The sequence below is a fragment of the Loxodonta africana genome, chromosome 3 (assembly GCF_030014295.1).
Source record: "Loxodonta africana isolate mLoxAfr1 chromosome 3, mLoxAfr1.hap2, whole genome shotgun sequence".
In the NCBI taxonomy this organism is placed as follows: Eukaryota; Metazoa; Chordata; class Mammalia; order Proboscidea; family Elephantidae; genus Loxodonta; species Loxodonta africana.
In genome coordinates, this window is record NC_087344.1 from 122,151,972 (window position 1) to 122,170,808 (window position 18,837).

An 18,837-nucleotide genomic window follows, 5' to 3' on the forward strand; every position below is an offset into this window, starting at 1 on the left:
TTAAGCATCAAGACTTGTAAAATAATCTTTATATTTTAAAAACGCAGGCTCAGTCTCTGAATTCTGATCAGGACACTCATTAACAATGGCGTTTAACAAGTCTTGACTTGAGGTTAATAGATTAAGCAGAGACTGACCATGTGATGTGCTAATACGTGTACACATAGAAAACATATGTGCATCATTGGAAAAGCTGTGGTACAGAAGTTATTCATGCATTTTCATTAAATATGGTTAGCAAAACTGTAAACAGATTTTGTCAATCACTGTATTATGAAATTGTAAGAAATATGTTATAAAATATACATAAATTATGTTATAAAATATACATGAATTATGTTATAAAATATATATGAAAAATAACATAATATGAAGTATGTCTTTTTAATCTCATAGGTCAAGGGTTCAAACAACCTCACATATAGGCAAGAAACCAATGGATTGTGATGATGGAGAGAATGGGCATGTTCATGAGATGCTGAAAGACAATTCTTAACATACTTTTGCAAACTGATATGTAGAGAACACTGAAAAATTAAAATAAGTTCAAGTTACCTTAAGTAAAATGGGATTCTAGAAGTTGAAATTTAAATCCTGATATGCCTGAAACCAGAGATGCATCTACTGGAATTTATCTTCTTCAAAGAGAAAAATTTTAAAAAAGGGAAACTCAGAATACAAATTGAAAAAATTATTATTATTATTATTCTACAAAGAGAATAAGTGTCTGGATTTCATTTCCTGAGAAATGATGTAACTATTACACATCATATGTCAAGGAAAAGGAGTCAGTGGAGGGTGTCTGAAGATGTGGGTGACACCTTACCGGTGTCTAAGGAGAGTTTGGCCTGTTACTCCCATTTCCTCCTTCCTCAGGAAGCCGAGATGTGCATGACTCCGAATGAGTCATCAGCTTGGGTTCACTAAGCTCTGTTGTGGTATGGTAGAAAAGGACCATTGGAGCCTCTGTCAGGAAATCTGGGCCACTTAATGACACTCATGCGTGTCTATGGCTGGCAAGCATGGCTGATTCAGATCTACTGATAATGAGGCAGAGGTCACGGGTTTGATCCCTATAAAGGCCAGTTAACTGTACAATGGTCACAGACTACATACTCTGCATATATGAACCACTCATGCAAGAATGGACAAGTTACTGTATGTGTATTAAGAAAAACAGCTCAAAAGTTGTAAATACATGTTTAATAAGGCTAGCATGTTGTTACCACTTTGTTAGTACCAAAATTAGAGTCATTTTTTTTCAGATACAATTATTTTCAATAAAATAAGAATTCTCAAAATCTTATTGTCAAACTTATTCTCAGAATACAGGAGTGGGTCGCTTAACAGCCACAATACAGTCTGTGAAATAGGACGTTATGTGATTTGGGCATTGTTCAAACACTATATTAATACCTTCTGGGAACCTGCTTCCAGTGACCCTCATCGCTGCTACTGCTGCTGATGCTGGAGCTGCTGGCAGAGTCTGGAGGAATGGGCTGCAGCAGTGGCCCAGGCTGAGAGGGTGGCTGCTGGGGTGGAGTGAGAGGAAATGAGGTGGGAGGCAACGAACCCAGCCTCACCTGCTGTTCACAGGAGCACCCCACTTCCCCCCCCCCACCTCACAGTTCCTGCCTAGCTGCCTGCCTGCCCACAGAAAAAACCAGAGAGCCCATGATCAGAGCCATGTGCCCTGCTTCACCTGCCTACATCCCACCCGTGGCCCAGTGCTGCAAGAGCCTGAGTTTGGGGTCTTTAGATGGAAATAAACAAAAGGAGAACTGCTTTCCCTTTAAAAAAAAAACAAAAATCTTATGGAACCACAGAATTTTATGCTGTAGGACATTGCCCGAATAGATGTTAAATGATGCATACCTGTCTGCCTAATTTCAAGAATAATTATAATACTCTGGTACTTTCTTCACATAAATCACTCCTTTAAGTTAGATAATATTAAAATACTAAAATATTAGCCTTCAGAATAACAGATGACCATTGCAATAGTTCAGAGTTTCCTTGCAGAGTTGTAATGCTGGCGAAATTTTTTACTGAAATGTACTGAAATATTGGACTTAGCTAAGATTATATACTGGATATATTTTGAGTAACTAATGCTTCTACTTTCCTTTTGAGGAATCACCCCTTCTTCACTCTTAATCCACATCTTTGTGTGGGATGACCTTACTTCAAAACTCCAGGAGTAGTTACATGATCTGTGTCTGGCCAGTAAAATTTAACTAGGGACTTGTGTTAGGCCTATTGAGAAAGAAGGCAGCCTTGGTGGTGCAAACTACTAAGCCCTTGGCTACTAACTGAAAGCCTGGTGGTTTGAATCCATCCAGAGGTACTCAGAAGAAAGGCTTGGCAATCAGTTTCTGAAAGGTCACAGCCATGAAAGCCCTATGGTGTACAGTTCTACTCTGAAACACATAGTTTGGTCTTCTGGTTTGTTAAGAAAGAGAGATTTTCTTCTGCCTTTGTTATTTTACCAAAAACCAAACCTGTTGCTGTCAAGTTGATTGCGACTCATAATGACCCTATAGGACAGAGTAGAACTGCCCCATAGGATTTCCAAGGAGCAGCTGGTGGGCTTGAACTTTCAACCTTTTGTTTAGCAGTCGATCTCTTAACCCCTGTGCCACCAGGGCTCCCTTCATTACTTAGCAGAATAAAAATTGGGGCCTGCCAGGACCACTAGAAGGGAAGGACCTACTTAAAAGTAAGCCTACCATAGAGAAATGCCAAGTCTAAAAGATGCAGAAAACAAAAGTAAAACAGACTTCTGATGATTGTGTTTGAGCCACTGGATACAGCCATAGCTGAAGATAGTTACTTCTGGACATGAGAGTTTTAGGAAGTTAATAAAGCCCACTCCTTTTCTGATGCTTGAGTCTATTTGGTTGTACTTCTATAATTTTCAAACTTAAAATTGCTAATTAATAGAAAGAAGAATTTTTTATAATCTAATGCTTTTTGAATATCTACTTTGTACCATAGACTTAATCAGTCAGCTCTGGTATTTATAGACTCCGATGAAATAATATTTTCATATTATCTATAATACAGATATTACCAATAAAAGGTAAGTGTCTGTTCAGAAAATTGACAAAGTTTGCATTCATTTAAATCATGAACATAGAAATTAACATCAGCAAACAAAATGAACATGCAGATTTATTTTCCCCATGTTCTCACATATTTTTTGACACAATAGTTGTGTCGTATTTTTGCTTCAACAACCTTGAATGTAACCAAGTCAATATGGTGTTTTAAAATTGAAATGTAAAATTATGCAATAAATATTTAAACAATGAGGCTGGAGGACTAGATGCCTTTTAAAAAGTATCTTCTTTCGTAGCATTTAATCTGCCATGTCAGCCAAGCTTGAACGAAGCCACAAACCCAACACTTAATCACATGGCATGTCGCATTCATTAAAAACATATTACATATCATAAGCAGAACTTTCATATACTATTGATTTTCACCATGTTGCATAATTTCAGAAGTTAGTTCGTAGAGACAGAGGTCACAATATAGAAAATGACATTTTTGTTTGTGGAATAAATCATGTAATGTCCTGTGCCTGTTGGTGTTGCACAATCATATAATATCAACATTATGTGCAAATTATAATGGCTAAATAATATTGAAGACAGGCTAAAATATCAAAATCAATGAAATTCAAGTGGGAAATGGTAGTAACCCTCACAAGACATTAATATTCCAATAACATCTTTCCTAACATTTGCTGAGAAAGGGAAAGCTTCAATTCTAGTGTCTCCTTTTTAAATTGCATTTCTAGAACTCATCAGATTTCTTATGAAAACTAAAAAAAAACTTAAGAGATAATGTACAGAATGAAAGGGCGAAAGGCTGAAATAAAAGTCAGTTAGATATTGCCTTTTACATTTTACTCTTCCCTCAACCTCTCCTCCTATGAGTGAGAACTCCTAATACAGAATAAAGGGCTACCTTGTCTTTTGTCTCTTCCTTCCATCTGTCGCATTATGGCATCATGTCACATTCCCTTCAAACTTAACCCTGTCAACTTGAGTAGTCACTACTGCAGAAGGTTCTTTTATGTGGCTGCTGGTGGGGGGACCGGGGCCATATTTCAGATATTATACTTTCCTTTGGGTCAGTGCACAACTTTCCTATCTAACAAACAAATGACACTTTGAGATCAAAAGGATCAAGATCAAACTCAAACACCTTAAATGCATAGGTTTCCTTTTCCTCTTACAAAAGAGGAAATGCTACTTCCCCATCCCTTCCTCTGAAATGCATGGCCTTTCTTTTCCTCTTGGAATTTAGAGGGGAGCTAGAGGGCAGAACAGATAGCCCATCTATCTGACCCTAAAGTTTTATGCACCTAAATTAACATGCTTCTGAACAGCACTGATGATAGCTCTTAAGGGAAGACGTAAATTCATTTCCTCAGGGTCCAAATCAGGAGATTTTTGTTTAGAACAAATCTCGAAGTCCTAAGTGACAAAAAGGAAATTCGTCATATACAAACAAATAAAAAAGAATAACAACAAAACATTACCAATAAAAGCTTAGAATAAAACTTAAGAAATGGGCCAATGGCCAGGACCAAAAAACAAAAAATGCATGTGCATGAGTTAGTCTTGACTCCTTCTATCTTTTGGCAGATGGATGATGTTTTTCTGGGACAACTACCCACAGTGATATTATAAAACTATCTCCTAAAGAACCGCATAGTGTCAATTGCTTGGTTCATTTTGTTTAAAGGAACAGATAATTAGTTTAAACACAAACTCTAATCACCATGTGGTGGTGGTTGTTTTTTCACAAAATCTTTGTAAGATTGTAAGAATGACAGCTCATTACTTCATATTAAAGTCTTCTCATTCCTATTAAAAAAAAAAAAAAAAAAAACTACCACTGCAACAATAAAAATCGAACCGTACTAAGCGATTGAATGAACAGATGTCTGTTGTACACAGTTTAGAATACAGGAACGAATGTAGAATTAATCAAATCTGAGGTTGACTTCTAGGTTTCCCCAGTTATTGGTTGGGTAAGGTTCCTCATTTCTAAAAGGGAGAAAATAAAAGTATGAGTTTTATTTTAACGAAAGCATGAGTGGGGTAGAGTTAGTAAAACAAAACCAAGCATGTTGCTGTCGAGTCAAGTTGACTCACAGTGACCCTGTAGGACAAAGTAGAACTGCCCCACAGGGTTTCCAAAGAGCATACTGTAGGCACTCAGAAAATGTTGATTCTTCTTTCATGTTAGTTATTCTTTCCAATTTAATAAGGAAAATTAAAATATTTCCTATTAAAAGTTTTCTATTTACCAGATGGAAACCCTGGTGGTGTAGTGGCTAAGTGCTACAGCTGCTAACCAAAGGGTCAGCAGTTCGAATCTTCCAGGCGCTCCCTGGAAACTCTATGGGGCAGTTCTACCCTGTCCTATAGGGTCGCTATGAGTCAGAATTGACTCGACGGCAATGGGTTTGGTTTTTGGTTTTTTTATTTACCAGATGCAAAGCTCTGCAGATGAGTGTTGGAATAGTGAGAAGTCGAATGCCATCGACTCAGACCCCAGCGTGAAGTCAGCTCCACCTCGTGCTGACACCAGGCCTATCAGCAGAAGTGTGCTCCACAGAGTTTTCAGTGACTGATTTTTTGGAAACAGACCACCAGGGCTTTCCTCTGAGGTGTCTCTGGGTGAACCTCCAACCTTTCTGGTTAGCAACTGAGCTTGTTAACCTTTGACCATCCAGGGACTTGCTACTTAGAGCAGAATGTGCAAGAGCCTGGCCCAAGAGAGCATCACTTACTGTCACGAAACAGTGGCACATAGTTTTTCTCTTTATGATGCCTCTTTCTCTTCTAAATAAAGCTTTCCTCAAGGCTTTGGTCTTCACCTTCTTCTCTCTCTCTCTTTGCCATTTCCATGGCGATGTTGTTTGTTCCAAATTTAACTATATGAAGCTAATTTCTAAATTAAAATTTGAGGTTTTTCCAACTCTCTAAGCCAATTCCATGAGTATCATGTCAGATCCTGTAACTCAAAATACAGAACCATGAACTCATCATCTTCTCTGTCCAAAGCAGTACCTCTTTCTGACATCCATATTCTGTTAATGACCATACCTTCCATACCTCTCTCCCAGTTATACAGTTATGAGCAAGAGAGGAGTAAGATACAGAGATGAAGAGCATGCTTTTTGAAGCAAGCCTGCCTGGGACCATTCCAGCTGTACCACTGGGATAAAAAAGTATCTTCATACCTTCACATCATGTTGCTATCATGTGGATTAAATTATACGACTGGTGTAAAGTTCTTAGGATAGTGCATGGCACATAGTCAGCACTGTATAAATTAGTGTATATTGTACCAAAGGAAGCCCTGGTGGCGTAGTGGTTAATTGCTACAGCCGTTAACCAAAGGGTTGGCAGTTCAAATCTGCAAGGCGCTCCTTGGAAACTCTATGGGGCAGTTCTACTCTAGCCTATAGGGTCACTATGAGTTAGAATTGACTCGACGGCACTGGGTTTGGTTTTTGGTTTGGTATTGTACCAAACACCTTCATTCAGCACACAATAAGGACACACTAAGCATTTGCACCAGAATGGAATCAGACTCTGCCTGTTCATTCAAATTCTAATCATCATTCTTGAATCCTTCCAATTAGATATAAGCTTCTTCTCCTTTTTAATCCTATAGTATTTTATATTTCCTTACTAAAGTGTTGGGAACCCTGGTAGTGCAGTGGTTAAGTGCTACAACTGCTAACCAAAAGGTCAGCAGCTCAAATCCACCAGGCACTCTTTGGAAACTCTGAGTGGTACTACCCTGTCCTATAGGGTCACTGTGAGTCAAAATCAACTCAATGGCAACAGGTTTGGGTTTTGTTTTGTTTTGTTTTTGGTTCTGAAATGTATTTCGTTCTTCATATTAATGTTATTTGCATGCTAATCTTATTCCCTCATTTTGGAATACTCAAAACAAAAACTTATTCGTTCAGGTACTGAATTGTAAAACCACTTTGAGTTGAATGATAAAAATTACTCCACAAAACATTAGAATTATCAGTGCTGAGTAAAGCAATAACCACATTTCTAGGCTTTGTTGAAGTTGTTTGTCTTTTTTGTTTTAAAGTTTCTCTTCCTCTATAGGTTTATTGATGAAAAGAAAACCCTCGGCTAATCATACGTCACTAAGTTGTGTTACCAACATATAGCTTGTCCTACAATTTCCTTTACTTTTAGCTACATAATTTATATACATATATATATATATATATAAAACTATTTGAGATTTTACTATTCCATTGTGAGTGAATATCACTTATCTGATAATGTGTAGGAAATTGACAGAATGAATTATTGAAGTAGGTTCTAGGGCATTGGTGAATTACTTAACCCATCAATTTTACTACCCTTCTTCCCCTACAATAGGACTACTTAATGACAATTGGTGACTTGAATTTATTGAATATGGTATTTAAGTGCCGATTTAGGGCAGAGATTCTAAGATGACTGATGTTCTTTGCCTTGGTGTAAGCTTCATAATGTTAACTTTTTTTCTTTTTAAAAGTTAAAATAGAATCGTCAAAGCATATTACAATGTACACTGTGCATTTGGTGTGATATTAGGAAGCTTGTGAGAGAGATCAACAGGAGGAAAACAGGATAAATGAATCACAGGCTGACAGAGATGTAACCTCTGGGAACACAGGGGATGAGAACCAACAAATCTTTCATTAACACATTCACTCGGGTTTCTGTATCATCAGAGACAGTAGCAGACTATTTGACTTGAACACAAGAGCTATTTATTTTGTGTGTTCCCACCTTCTTTCTCAGTTTCTGTCACAAAGCTTATTCCGTTGGAATCATGGGGTATTTTCTCCTGTGGCTGCAATCAACTTATTTATTATTTCACTAATTTATTTTCCCAATATATTCTAAGCACCCACATCATTTATATGTAATATTATGTACTAAATAAAAAAAAAAAAAACTATGTACTAGGTAGAGAATAATCATTCAGATAAAATTTCTGTCCTCATAAAACCTCATAGACTCAGAGATATTTTGGGTGTGTATTATTGATGCCACTTATTAAAGACAGGTTTAGTTTTAATTTTCTAACATAGATTCCCTCCACTTTTCTAATTAATTATACTTTCCATTTTGCAGAAACTTGAAAACTGGGTGATTTTTGCTTTATAACAACATCACAAATATTGCCTAGAAATTCTTAGATTTCGGGGAATACTCATATTCCATTAATAGTTTGTAAATCCAATAGCTCTTCTAAGCCAATAATATATTACTTTCAGCATTCAAAAAGTTCTTCAAAGCTCAGTAATAAGATCACTGAACAGTTAGTTTTTCATATTATTTGATTAATAACTATGCGAGGCTCTATCAGTAGGAGTAAGTTCTTGGCATGTACATTGGCAAGTTTCAAAAGTAGCATATTTTGCCTTAGATTCATGGAGTTGCTCCTCTTTTGACAAGAAGCTGCTATTAGGCACAGGAACTGATTATTCTTGAAGTGGTCCTTAATGGCGTCCTGATTATTTGGCTAAATTTACTAACAGGCTGTAAAAACTTGACTTTCTGGTAATAAGGGTGGAAGAAATGTTCCAATAGTAGATTTCTCAGAAGCAGTCATGGAAGGTATTTTGATGCTATAAATGGCACTTGGTACAGATCTGGTCATACAACTCTCTTGTACTCCTGATTCAATCACTATCTTTGCTTAAGCAGTAACGTTCGTTAATCCAGAAGATGAAACCAAGAAATAATGCTCCAGTCAAGTAGAAAAAGAAAAAAATATATAATGGCTGAATTATTTATAGGAAGGTTAAAAAATACTTAGTCTTATCTACTACTCTGTCAAAACAATTACTTGGAAAAAACGTAATTCAGTTTAAATAGTCATGGCAGGTAGAAAAATTGCACAGTGTAGAATAGAGAGCATTACTGTTGGAAGAAAATGAAATCAGTGTTAAATTCCTGCTTCACTGCTGAGACTACTTACAGATCCTCAGTTTCCTCAAATGTAAAGTGTGAAAATGTAATAGTACTTATTTGTTATAAGTGTTAAATAAGAATATATATGTAGGGGGCGGAGCCAAGATGGCGGACTAGGCAGACGTTACCTCGGATCCCTCTTACAGCAAAGACACGGAAAAACAAGTGAATCGATCACATACATAACAATCTACGAACCCTGAACAACAAACACAGATTTAGAGACGGAGAACGAACTAATACGGGGAAGCAGCGATAGTTTCCAGAGCCTGGAGCCAGCGTACCAGTCAGGTACAGCACAAGCACAGAGACCTGCTCCACCCCCCTGAACTAACCCCGGGAGGGGGACCAGCAGGTTCCACGGGCGGCGTGGGACGCAGCCGGTAGGAGAAGTCCCCGGGAGGCAGTGACTGATCTTGGAGCAGAAAGAGCAGCATCCGAGCCGGGGAACCGTCCCACAGGGATTTGGACTGCACGCAGGTACGCCATAAACACAGAGAGTTGCTCCACCCCCTGAACTAACCCCGGGAAGGGGACCAGCCGGGTCGCGCGGGCAGCGTGGGACGCAGCCGGTAGGAGAAGTCCCCGGGAAGCAGCAACTGGTATTGGAGTGGGGAGAACAGCGTTCCAGCCGGGACACTCGGTCGCGGCACAAGCACGGGGAGCTACTCCACCCATCTGAACTAACCCCGGGAGGGGGCCCACCTGGTTCACGGGGGCGGCACGGACACGCGGCTGGAGGGACGAGAAGTCCCCGGGAGGCAGCAACTGATTTTGGAGTTGAGAGTGCACCGTCCCAGTAGGGGAGCCTTGACGCTGGGCGTGGGGCTGGAAGCGGAGGATCTGACCGTGACTCCAGCGGGCCAGACCCCCTGGGGGCAATCTCCACACAGCCAGCACACATAGGCGACGAGCCCGCGGGAATCTCAGATATAACAGTCATTCCAAGCAAGACAAGCAACTCTGGCTATATTCTGAGGTGCTACTCTCCTATCTCTCTGTTCCCTCCCCCACCCTCCCCAGGCGGCTTCATTAACATCTGAATAGCCTGAGCCAGAGGGAGAACTCTGATAGGGATCTGACTGCAGTTTTTTTTTAGCGGATTTTCTGGAAAAACTAGTTTCCCAGTGATGGCTCGGAGACAACAATCCATATCAAACCACTTAAAGAAGCAGACCGTGACAGCTTCTCCAACCCCCCAAACAAAAGAATCAAAACCTTTCCCAAATGAAGATACAATCTTGGAATTATCAGATACAGAATATAAAAAACTAATTTACAGAATGCTTAATGATATCACAAATGAAATTAGGATAACTGCAGAAAATGCCAAGGAACACACTGATAAAACTGTTGAAGAACTCAAAAAGATTATTCAAGAACATACTGGAAAAATTAATAAGTTGCAAGAATCCATAGAGAGACAACATGTAGAAATCCAAAAGATTAACAATAAAATAACAGAATTAGACAACACACTAGGAAGTCAGAGGAGCAGACTCGAGCAATTAGAATGCAGACTGGGACATCTGGAGGACCAGGGAATCAACACCAACATAGCTGAAAAAAAATCAGATAAAAGAATTAAAAAAAATGAAGAAACCCTAAGAATTATGTGGGACTCTATCAAGAAGGATAACCTGCGGGTGATTGGAGTCCCAGAACAGGGAGGGGGGACAGAAAACACAGAGAAAATAGTTGAAGAACTTCTGACAGAAAACTTCCCTGACATCATGAAAGACGAAAGGATATCTATCCAAGATGCTCATCGAACCCCATTTAAGATTGATCCAAAAAGAAAAACACCAAGACATATTATCATCAAACTCACCAAAACCAAAGATAAACAGAAAATTTTAAAAGCAGCCAGGGAGAAAAGAAAGGTTTCCTTCAAGGGAGAAACAATAAGAATATGTTCTGACTACTCAGCAGAAACCATGCAGGCAAGAAGGGAATGGGACGACATATACAGAACACTGAAGGAGAAAAACTGCCAACCAAGGATCATATATCCAGCAAAACTCTCTCTGAAATATGAAGGCGAAATTAAGATATTTACAGACAAACACAAGTTTAGAGAATTTGCAAAAACCAAACCAAAGCTACAAGAAATACTAAAGGATATTGTTTGGTCAGAGAACCAATAATATCAGATATCAGCACAACACAAGGTCACAAAACAGAACGTCCTGATATCAACTCAAATAGGGAAATCACAAAAACAAACAAATTAAGATTAATTAAAAAAAAAAATACACATAACAGGGAATCATGGAAGTCAATAGGTAAAAGATCACAATAATCAAAAAGAGGGACTAAATACAGGAGGCATTGAACTGCCATATGGAGAGTGATACAAGGCGATATAGAACAATACAAGTTAGGTTTTTACTTAGAAAAATAGGGGTATATAATGAGGTAACCACAAAAAGGTATAACAACTCTATAACTCAAGACAAAAACCAAGAAAAATGTAACGACTCAACTAACATAAAGTCAAACACTATGAAATTGAGGATCTCACAATTTACTAAGAAAAACGCCTCAGCACAAAAAAGTATGTGGAAAAATGAAATTGTCAACAACACACATAAAAAGGCATCAAAATGACAGCACTAAAAACTTATTTATCTATAATTACCCTGAATGTAAATGGACTAAATGCACCAATAAAGAGACAGAGAGTCACAGACTGGATAAAGAAACACGATCCATCTATATGCTGCCTACAAGAGACTCACCTTAGACTTAGAGACACAAACAAACTAAAACTCAAAGGATGGAAAAAAGTATATCAAGCAAACAATAAGCAAAAAAGAAGAGGAGTAGCAATATTAATTTCCGACAAAATAGACTTTAGACTTAAATCCACCACAAAGGATAAAGAAGGACACTATATAATGATAAAAGGGACAATTGATCAGGAAGACATAACCATATTAAATATTTACGCACCCAATGACAGGGCTGCAAGATACATAAATCAAATTTTAACAGAACTGAAAAGCGAGATAGATACCTCCACAATTATAGTAGGAGACTTCAACACACCACTTTCGGAGAAGGACAGGACATCCAGTAAGAAGCTCAACAGAGACACGGAAGATCTAATTACAACAATCAACCAACTTGACCTCATTGACTTATACAGAACTCTCCACCCAACTGCTGCAAAATATACTTTTTTTTCTAGCGCACATGGAACATTCTCTAGAATAGGCCACATATTAGGTCATAAAACAAACCTTTGCAGAGTCGAAAACATCGAAATATTACAAAGCATCTTCTCAGACCACAAGGCAATAAAACTAGAGATCAATAACAGAAAAACGAGGGAAAAGAAATCAAATACTTGGAAAATGAACAATACCCTCCTGAAAAAAGACTGGGTTATAGAAGACATCAAGGAGGGAATAAGGAAATTCATAGAAAGCAACGAGAATGAAAATACTTCCTATCAAAACCTCTGGGACACAGCAAAAGCAGTGCTCAGAGGCCAATTTATATCAATAAATGCACACATACATAAAGAGGAAAGAGCCAAAAGCAGAGAACTGTCCCTACAACTTGAACAAATAGAAAGTGAGCAACAAAAGAATCCATCAGGCACCAGAAGAAAACAAATAATAAAAATTAGAGCTGAACTAAATGAATTAGAGAACAGAAAAACAATCGAAAGAATTAACAAAGCCAAAAGCTGGTTCTTTGAAAAAATTAACAAAATTGATAAACCATTGGCTAGACTGACTAAAGAAATACAGGAAAGGAAACAAATAACCCGAATAAGAAATGAGAAGGACCACATCACAACAGAACCAAATGAAATTAAAAGAATCATTTCAGATTATTATGAAAAATTGTACTCTAACAAATTTGAAAACCTAGAAGAAATGGATTTCCTGGAAAAACACTACCTACCTAAACTAACACATTCAGAAGTAGAACAACTAAATAGACCCATAACAAAAAAAGAGATTGAAACGGTAATCAAAAAACTCCCAACAAAAAAAAGTCCTGGCCCGGACGGCTTCACTGCAGAGTTCTACCAAATTTTCAGAGAAGAGTTAACACCACTACTACTAAAGGTATTCCAAAGCATAGAAAATGACGGAATACTACCCAACTCATTCTATGAAGCCACCATCTCCCTGATACCAAAACCAGGTAAAGACATTACAAAAAAAGAAAATTATAGACCTATATCCCTCATGAACATTGATGCAAAAATCCTCAACAAAATTCTAGCCAATAGAATCCAACGACACATCAAAAAAATAATTCACCCTGATCAAGTGGGATTTATACCAGGTATGCAAGGCTGGTTTAATATCAGAAAAACCATTAATGTAATCCATCACATAAATAAAACAAAAGACAAAAACCACATGATCTTATCAATTGATGCAGAAAAGGCATTTGACAAAGTCCAACACCCATTCATGATAAAAACTCTTACCAAAATAGGAATTGAAGGAAAATTCCTCAACATAATAAAGGGCATCTATGCAAAGCCAACAGCCAATATCACTCTAAATGGAGAGAACCGGAAAGCATTTCCCTTGAGAACGGGAACCAGACAAGGATGCCCTTTATCACCGCTCTTATTCAACATCGTGTTGGAAGTCTTAGCCAGGGCAATCAGGCTAGACAAAGAAATAAAAGGTATCTGGATTGGCAAGGAAGAAGTAAAGTTATCACTATTTGCAGATGACATGATTATATACACAGAAAACCCTAAGGAATCCTCCAGAAAACTACTGAAACTAATAGAAGAGTTTGGCAGAGTCTCAGGTTATAAAATAAACATACAAAAATCACTTGGATTCCTCTACGTCAACAAAAAGAACACCGAAGAGGAAATAACCAAATCAATACCATTCACAATAGCCCCCAAGAAGATAAGATACTTAGGAATAAATCTTACCAAGGATGTAAAAGACCTATACAAAGAAAACTACAAAGCTCTACTACAAGAAATTCAAAAGGACATACTTAAGTGGAAAAACATACCTTGCTCATGGATAGGAAGACTTAACATAGTAAAAATGTCTATTCTACCAAAAGCCATCTATACATTTAATGCACTTCCGATCCAAATTCCAATGTCATATTTTAAGGGGATAGAGAAACAAATCACCAATTTCATATGGAACGGAAAGAAGCCCCGAATAAGCAAAGCACTACTGAAAAAGAAGAAGAAAGTGGGAGGCCTCACCTTACCTGACTTCAGAACCTATTATACAGCCACAGTAGTCAAAACAGCCTGGTATTGGTACAACAACAGACACATAGACCAATGGAACAGAATTGAGAACCCAGACATAGATCCATCCACGTATGAGCAGCTGATACTTGACAAAGGACCAGTGTCAATTAACTGGGGAAAAGATAGCCTTTTTAACAAATGGTGCTGGCAGAACTGGATATCCATTTGCAAAAAAATGAAACAGGACCCATACCTCACACCATGCACAAAAACTAACTCCAAGTGGATCAAAGACCTAAACATAAAGACTAAAACGATAAAGATCATGGAAGAAAAAATTGGGACAACCCTAGGAGCCCTAATACAAGGTATAAACAGAATACAAAACATTACCAAAAATGATGAAGAGAAACCCGATAACTGGGAGCTCCTAAAAATCAAACACCTATGCTCATCTAAAGACTTCACCAAAAGAGTAAAAAGACCACCTACAGATTGGGAAAGAATTTTCAGCTATGACATCTCCGACCAGCGCCTGATCTCTAAAATCTACATGATTCTGTCAAAACTCAACCACAAAAAGACAAACAACCCAATCAAGAAGTGGGCAAAGGATATGAACACACATTTCTCTAAAGAAGATATTCAGGCAGCCAACAGATACATGAGAAAATGCTCTCGATCATTAGCCATTAGAGAAATGCAAATTAAAACTACGATGAGATTCCATCTCACACCAGCAAGGCTGGCATTAATCCAAAAAACACAAAATAATAAATGTTGGAGAGGCTGCGGAGAGATTGGAACTCTCATACACTGCTGGTGGGAATGTAAAATGGTACAACCACTTTGGAAATCTATCTGGCGTTATCTTAAACAGTTAGAAATAGAACTACCATACAACCCAGAAATCCCACTCCTCGGAATATACCCTAGAGATACAAGAGCCTTCATACAAACAGATATATGCACACCCATGTTTATTGCAGCTCTGTTTACAATAGCAAAAAGTTGGAAGCAACCAAGGTGTCCATCAACGGATGAATGGGTAAATAAATTGTGGTATATTCACACAATGGAATACTACGCATCGATAAAGAACAGTGACGAATCTCTGAAACATTTCATAACATGGAGGAACCTGGAAGGCATTATGCTGAGCGAAATTAGTCAGAGGCAAAAGGACAAATATTGTATAAGACCACTATTATAAGATCTTGAGAAATAGTAAACCTGAGAAGAACACATACTTTTGTGGTTACGAGGGGGGGAGGGAGGGAGGGTGGGAGAGGGTTTTTTTTATGGATTAATCAGTAGATAAGAACTGCTTTGGGTGAAGGGAAAGACAACACTCAATACATAGAAGGTCAGCTCAATTGGGCTGGACCAAAAGCAAAGAAGTTTCCGGGATAAAATGAATGCTTCAAAGGTCAGTGGAGCAAGGGCGGGGGTCTGAGGAACATGGTTTGCAGGGACTTCTAAGTCAATTGGCAAAATAATTCTATTATGAAATCATTCTGCACCCCACTTTGAAATGTGGCGTCTGGGGTCTTAAATGCTAACAAGCAGCCATCTAAGATGCAGCAATTGGTCTCAACCCACCTGGAGCAAAGGAAAATGAAGAACACCAAGCCCACATGACAACTAAGAGCCCAAGAGACAGAAATGGCCACATGAACCAGAGACCTACATCATCCTGAGACCAGAAGAACTAGTTGGTGCCCGGCCACAATTGATGACTGCCCTGACAGGGAGCTCAGCAGAGGACCCCTGAGGGAGCAGGAGATCAGTGGGATGCAGACCCCAAATTCTCATAAGAAGACCAAACTTAATGGTCTGACTGAGACTGGAGGAATCCCGGCGGCCATGCTCCCCAGACCTTCAGTTGACACAGGACAGGAACCATCCCCGAAGACAACTCATCAGAAATGAAAGGGACTGGTCAGCGGGTGGGAGAGAGATGCTGATGAAGAGTGAGCTAATTATATCAGGTGGACACTTGAGATTGTGTTGGCAACTCTTGTCTGGAGGGGGGATGGGAGGATAGAGAGAGAGGGAACCCGGCAAAATTGTCAAGAAAGGAGAGACTGAAAGGGCTGACTCAAGACGGGGAGAGTAAGTGGGAGTAGGGAGTGAGATGTATGTAAACTTATATGTGACAGACTGATTGGATTTGTAAACGTTCACTTGAAGCTTAATAAAAGTTATTATAAAAAAAAAAAAAAAGAATATATATGTAATATACTTGCCACCAAAAGTACTCAGCCAATCGACACAGTCTCAGCCCCACAATGGACAAAACAAATAAACATGAAAACCCAGTACCAAGGAAACTTTAACCAAATAAACTTTCCTACTGAAATAAATAAAATTGCTGTTGATGGGGAAAAAATAGGATTTAAAAACTCACTAAATAATCAAATGGGAAAATAGGCTTCCTTATTCATTTCTAATTCCTTTCTTGATTAGAAATTTGAACAACATGTCATTTGTGCTATACTTGTCCAATTTGGAGTAAGCACATCTTTAAACATATCCTGGTGATCAGGAATTGTGCCTTGACCTCCCATTAGCAATCTTTTCCCAGCTGTGTCTATATAAGCAAACAACACAAAGAGTTATGAAATTTCTTCCATTATTAGGTTATATCCAAGAGCTCCCTGGTTTCTATTTTCAGCTATTATGAATCCTTGGTGGAAGCAGAAGGAGCATCCAGGTTAAATATAGCTGTCTCTATAAAGAGCTCACTTAATGATGACTCTCCCTACACTTTGCTATTGGGTGTGAATTTCAGTGAAACTTCATATCCAGTAAGACCTCCCTCGGGAAATCAGTTCTGGACACTGGTACTCTGCCCCTGAGCTAGATGGGGCCATCTTTACAGTTACACTCCATCAAGGACCTCCCAATGGTGACCTCTATTTGATAGCGCTGAACTGATATGTTCTCAGATCGTCCTGTCGAGCAAGTAAAAAAAAGAAAACAGTAGTAGATATTTGTTATATTGGGGAAATAGTACACCTATGTGCCTCACATGATGCAACCTAGATAGGAAATTTTTTTAAAAGGCTACACTAAATATAGATATGTAAATATATTCTATTCTATAATATTCACATTTATAATGTCAGAATAGTTTCTGAAACTATATCATTTATTCCTCAGTCAGAGAATTGTTATCATTATTATCATTTTTCATGAGTTTAAATGCTATCCATCTATTACTGTATGCCAGGTAATGGATATATAAATCTCTACATGCACTAATTCATTTAATTCTCTCTCTATCCCTATGAAGCAGGTATGATCAGTTTCCTCATTTTACAAATGAAGAGCCAACTGAGGCACAGAGAAGTTAAGGAATTGTTTCAAGATCACTGAGCTAGTTTGGCTCCTGTTCTCATGCTTTTAATCACTGTACTGCTTCACACTGCCTTTTCATAAAGTTTCTTCACTCTAAGGTTAAAAACAAAGAGCTAAATGGAGCACACATCTAATTTTCCAGACACAATCCTTCTGTATCGATCCAATCATGTTGTACAGTATTGAAAGACCAGATAGCTGTTATTTTGGGAGAATTTGAAAAGTGTAATAATTGTCACCAACCTCATCACATGCAGTTTGCAGATCTGTTGCCAAAATTTTAAGTTCCTCAAAATTACTTAAAGATACTAGGTGAAGGGATTGTATTGAATACTAGGAAGTTGAAATATCTGTAGATACAGCACCTTCTGTTCAGGCAGTTGATTAGTTCATTTTCCACATTTTCATAAATAGATTTATCAAATGGGTAGGAATTGGTTAACCCAGGTGTGTTACAAGAAAAGGTGCTGTCAACTAATGGAAAGTATGTTTGTAATCCTTGATGAACGTAATGGTAGACTGGAAGTATTTCTGTAAACATAGCAGCACCTATCCTATTATAATAGTTGAGGGGATTACGAACAGAGTATTTTGGCTTATGATGCATGTATAGAGGTGGATAAGGAGGGCAAAATGATTGGAAAGAGAGTGTATATGAGTGCTTTTAGAGAAAACTAATAAGGAGAAAATGGCTTACAGTACGACAAGGCAGATATGGAAGAATTTTAGACAGTATTAACAAAAGGCCCATGGTTAGTATTCTCACCAAGTCTGCCTGCCAGGACACAGACCTAAATAACTGCTTTATGTTGTAATTTTGAGTTTGATAAAGGTGAGAGCTATGATCTAGCCATGGTCTACATTGCTTCAAATAACACATTTCTATTATCACCTATCCTGGATTGAATTGTGTCCCCCCAAAAATATGTGTCAACTTGGTTAGGGCATGATTCCCAGTATTGTGGGGCTGTCCTCCATTTTGTGGTTGTAATTTTACGTTGAGAGGATTAGGGTGGAATTGTAACACCACCCTTACTCAGGTCAGCTCCCTGATCCGAGGTAAAGGGAGTTTCCCTGGGGTGAGGCCTGCACCACCTTTTATCTCTCAAGAGATAAAAGGAAACGGAAATAAGCAGAGAGTTGGGGACCTCATACCACCAAGAAAGCAGCACCGAGAGCAGAGAGGGTCCAAAGGACACCTGAGAAGCTCCTCAACAGGGGAAAGATTGAGGACAAGGCCTTTTC